Here is a 5,610-nt window from a genome sequence, read left to right on the forward strand (position 1 = left end):
AAGAAAATGTTTTGGAAATGTTGATGGCAACATATGTAACAAGTGTGCTTAATACAAATGAATGATGGATTGTCATACGATTTTAAGAGCCCCCCCCAACAAAAATATGAGGGAAAAAAGGGGGGGGGAGTGTTGAGCTGAGCTTGAACAAGGGTTAAAAAATGGTAGTGAATGAAGGTTCAGGCAGGGGGCAGTCAGTCTGCCTAACACGTTCACATCTTCATGTTTTTGATGGTTGACAGATGAATTGGCCTTCTGGTTAAGCAAGCTTTAGGTACAGTATCCCTTCTCTAGACAGTGTATTAGGTTAACATTTGAATGCGCTGAATAGTACCTGTCGTTTTGCCTCTGTAAGGAGAGATTAAGGAAATAATTAGGAGGAAAAAAACTACTGTAAGAAACCAAAGGAGATGTACATAAATGAAAGAATACACCATGCTCACATATAGCAGAATTTAGCCCGATCCAAAACAAGTTACAGTGTACACAAAATGTAATCCCACTCCAGATTCCATCAGAATTCCTTAACGAGATGGAAGAACTAATCACTAACTTGATCTGTGCAAAGCACTACTGAAGAACAAGGTAGAAGAAGGTCTCACACTTCTCAATCTCAAACCTACTGTCCAGTCACATAGGCCACGGGGACAGAATTGAGAACAGCTGTTCTTCAACAAAGGGCCAAAATCTATTAAACAGGGAAGGAGACAATCTACCTAATAAATGGTGCTGGCAAAGTTGGATATCCATCTGCCGGAAAATGAAACAGGATCCAGTCTCAAAACACAGACACAACTGAGCTCAAAACGTAAACAAAAACAAACTCAAGCTGGATCAGAGACCTACATGGAAAACTCACAATGAGAGATATAACTCACGGAAGAAAATCTAGGCACAAATTAGAACAAGAAGAGTGAAACTCGTCTTACACCCTTGGTATCTGTTCTCGGGAGCGAGCAGCCTTGGAGAAGGGCACCGTGTTTGGTACAGCGGAGGAGCAGCGGAAGAGAGGAAGGCCTCTCTGACATGGGGTGACACGGGGCCACAACGATCGCCTCACACATACAAACAACTGTGAGGAGGGTGCCGGGCCGGGCAGTGTCCTTCGGTTGTACAATGAGTCAGAATCAACTCGACAGCACCTGATATCAATTTATGGCATAGTTTCTTAAACGTATCTAAAAGTTCATAAGCAGCAGAAGGTAAACTACGTGACTGGGACCTCTTACAAATCAAACACTTAGGCACATCAAAATAATTCTGCAATTGAGTAAAAAGAGAACTAAAACACTGGGGGAAACTTTTCCGTAATAACATCTCTGCAATGGCCTAATCTCTAAAATTTACTTAAAAAGTTAACACCTCAAGACCAAAAAATCAAACAGTCCAATTTGAAAATGGGCAAAAGACACGAGCACTTTATTAAAAAACAAGAACACACATACACAAATAGCCCAAACAGGAAGAGATCCTCATGATCATTAGCCACCTCCATGGCCATGAAGTCTACTTCAACTCATAGTGACCCTACAGGACAGCGCAGCACTGCTCCCTGGGGTTTCAGAGGCCATAACTTCTTATGAAAACAGGCAGTCTCATCTTTCTCCTTGGCACAGCTGGTAGGTTCCACGTGCTGACCTTATAATACTCCCTTCACTACACCACCAAGACTCCTTATTAACAACAAGAGAGATGCAAATCAAAACAATGAGCTATCATTTAGCCTGGCATGAAGAGCAATGATCAAAAGCACTAAGAAGCAACAACTGCTGGCAAGGGTGTGGGAAGATTGGAATTCTGACTCACTGTTGGCATGACAGCAAAATGGTAAAACTGGGTGGGAAATATGCTGCTGTCATTGTGAGGTGCCATCGAGTCAGTTCCGACTCAGAGAAACCCTTCACACAACAGAAGGAAACACCAATGGTCCTGCGCCATCCTCACAATTGTTCTTAGGTTTGAGTCCACTGTTGCAGCCACTGTGTCCACCCATCTTCTCAGGGGTCTTCGCTGCCCCTCTACTTTACTAAGCCTGAAGGTCCTTTTCCAAAGATGGGGAAAATCAAAGCCTCAAGCAAACAATTAGTCTGAAGGAGTAGTGGACCATGTGACCCACAGCCTCCACTCCACAACCAAAGTCTAAGAGGCCATCACTACTGGGCTCACGGTAGAAGACCCCAGACAGGGTGGAAGCTGTGTTGGGGCAAAAAAGAGACTCTATCTCACATAGAGACAAAGACAACACAAAGACATAGATACATCACTGGGACTAAGGAAGCCACTGCAAGAGTTTGTGGAGACACCAAGCTTTCAAAAGGGCCCAGGTAGGCAGAAGAGACTGTCACCAAAGCATGACTGGTGGCAGATCAATACACCAGTTACAGGTGGGACCATACAAGCAGGGTCAAGACCATGACTGGGACAAGTCCATTGTTAGAAGGGCTTACAGGATTGGCCCAAGGCCTTCCCACCAAGGCAGTCAGGGCGAGACTGATAGGGCCTGACTCGTGACTATGTGTAACACACACACACACACACACACACACATACACACACACACCGTGCTCTCCAGTATAGTGACTTTCATCAAGGACATACCCAGACTAGCCCCTCAGAGTCTGCCCCTTCCCAGGCTAGTGGGAAAAGGGAGGAGGCAAGCACTTTTCAAGGCATTCTGCCGGAAGGCATGATTAACTCCATCCTTGGGTAACTGTCAGAAATAATACAACAGACGCTTAATCTATGTGGGGAGTTGGCACAAAGATGATCAGTTTCCACTGCCATAAGCTCTAATACAGAGGTAACTATTGAACACCATTCAGAATTATAAAAAATAAAAACGACCAGGCTTTCTGGTCCGATAGAGGCAGTGGCCCTCAGACAACCTTCACACCTGAAACTGAACCCACTCCCAGAGGTCACCTTCCAGACAACAGGGCTACACAGTGAACAGGGACATGAGGACACTGCTCCTCAGACAGGCAACCTGAGGAGGCCACAAGGGTGGCATCGGCCCAGAAACAGAGTTCAGAGGGCAGGAGGGGGCAGGAAAAACGGCAAATGCGAAGAGGGAACCCAGAGAGAGAGCAAGTGGGGGCAGGGATGCCACCTGGAGGGGGACTGCCACTGAGCCCGATGGGTATAAACTGCTGAACAGAAAACTCATTTGCTCTGGGAATGTCTACCTCAACCACGGTGAAATGTGCACCCACACCATTGCACTCAGGATCTCCCAGAAAGGAAATGGCTGGACAACTGTGCTCCAGTTCTTCAGGAAAGCTGTGTTCAAAACAAACCCCCAAACTCACTGCCATTGAGTCAATGCTGACTCCTAGAGACCCCGTCTCCGTCCAGAGGAGCTGCTGGTGGTCTCAAACTGCCGACCATGGGGATTGCAGTCCAACGAGTAACTGAACCACTACACTACCATAGCTCCTTGTGGGGATTAAAATGTAACAAAATTTAAGAATAGTACATAGGGTTACAGTGAGCATTTTTAATGAGACCATCTAATCAGAACCTCAGAAGTCGAGGAGCATTTCGGGGTGCTGAAGACGTCAGGCAGACACACCAGGACAACAGGGAAGGGAACTCCCAGCAGTGCATCCACCACCTCTCCCACCCGTCAGGGCCAGTGCCTCCAACACTGGGTCAGGAAAGGTGGGAGAGAGTTCACAGAGGCTCGCTCAGGAAGTAAATAGGGCAGTTCCGAAGGGACTCCCAGGTAAATGATAGGCTGCCTTAGAACTGCTTCTTCAGAAAGTGCTGGGAAATCTTGAACTTTGACCTCTTACAAAGGGCAGATGGCAAAGAGGTGTGACTAACTCAAGTGCGTCACCAACAGGAAATAGATTTAATTGTAAGAAATGCTTGCTCCCTCTCTGCAGTGCATGAATTATTTAATATGGCTTTTCTTTTTTTATTTTTAATATGGCTTTTCCAGCCAGGGTCTCTGTTAACTCCCAACCAACCAAGGGTGTGGGTTAGAGACATGACCTTGAGTGGTGGTGAGGTCTCACTGTGATCACCTTCCTGCTGGGTATAACATGAGTCATCTCAGGCAGGAAGTGGCTCTCACCACCATCAATCGAGAAGAGCCTGGAAATCTTTTGGCCCTGAGCTATCTGTACATCTCACCCTCTCAATCCACAAACAGAACGTATTAGACAGCCGAGCAGCAGCACAGGAGCAAAAAAGCCCAGCCAGGACTTGAGCCAGAGCACTGGACTTGCCCACCTCTCAAGAATACAGCTGAGTGGGGTGCCTCCAGGCTCTTAACTGGGGAGTCGCTAAACTTACGGACCCACTGACCTAGAGTTGAGGGTTCGGGCTGAGACTTATGGAAGACCATAACATTGGCTATGCAGGCCAGAGGCCAAGTGGCAGTGTGGTTGAGAGGCCTGAGGGGCACCTGAGGAGAGGCTGTCCTCATTCAGGACCTGTATAACTGTTCACCTCTAATAAAGCACACAATCTTAAGTGTCGCTTGGGAGTTCTGTTTGGCCACTGCAATGCATTATTGCAACCAGCTGAGAGGTAGAAAGTTCTGGGGGCAGGGGCAGTTGATATAAAAACTGTAGGAAAGTTCAAGGGTTGAGGCAAGTCTGACCTCAGCAACATAGGAATTGGCCATGGTAGCTGACGCTCACTGAGTTTCCTTCCCCATTGTGAAGTGAGGAGCCCTGGTGGTGTAGCAAGCTATGCGTTGGGCTGCTAATCTGAGGTTAGTAGTTCAAAGCCACCAGCTGTTTCTTGGGAGAACATGAAGGCTACCTGCTACCATAAAGAATTCTAGGTCCAGAACGCCCTCTAGGGTCATTAAGAGGCCAAGCCATCACTGGGATAGTGGGTACGGTTTTGTCTGTTAAGTTAGAGATTAGATGCCCTCCCCAAACTTTTTAAAGAAAAAAACCCCCAAATTTCATAATTTTCATAGAATAGTTTTAAAATGTCTATACAGTGGACTCCACATACCCAGTCTGTCTCTATTCAACAATGAAGAGCTTCTCTATCTGCTTTACTGTATCTTAGCCATCTGTCCATGTTTCTATCCACCTAACAGTACACTTTATTATGCTGAATTTCCAAGTGAGGTAGAGACACTTATGTTTCACTCCTAAGCCTGTCAGCAAGCACACATCATTACCAAGTTTAATATGTTTACTTCTTTGCTGCGGTTAAAATGCAGTTCTGAGATTAGTTTGACAAAAGACACAGTTAGGTGACCCCATAAAGGCAGTAGATCCTATCACTCCTGAAAGATGTCATACCCCTACCAAGTCCCTCACTGCTTCCATACATACCATCTATCCTCAAATAGAAGCCAACCCGAATATCAGCCGAGGCACCTAATTTTACCACAAAAACTGCATTACAAATGTGCTGGAAAACTCGGCTTATCCACGAGTATACACGGTACTTCCCTTTGCACTCTCCTCCCTGTCTTTCTCTCTGCCATCGAGTACGTAGATTTCAGCTCATAGCAACCCTACAGGACAGTCCAACTGCCACTGTGGGTTTCCAAGACCGTAATTCTGTTTTTCTAAATACTTTTTTTTTTTAATTTTATTTTTTAATCATTTTATTAGGGGCTCATACAACTCTTATCAC

Source organism: Echinops telfairi, unplaced genomic scaffold (genome assembly GCF_000313985.2).
Source record: "Echinops telfairi isolate 266 unplaced genomic scaffold, ASM31398v2 ScPeMD7_5;HRSCAF=22, whole genome shotgun sequence".
NCBI lineage: Eukaryota > Metazoa > Chordata > Mammalia > Afrosoricida > Tenrecidae > Echinops > Echinops telfairi.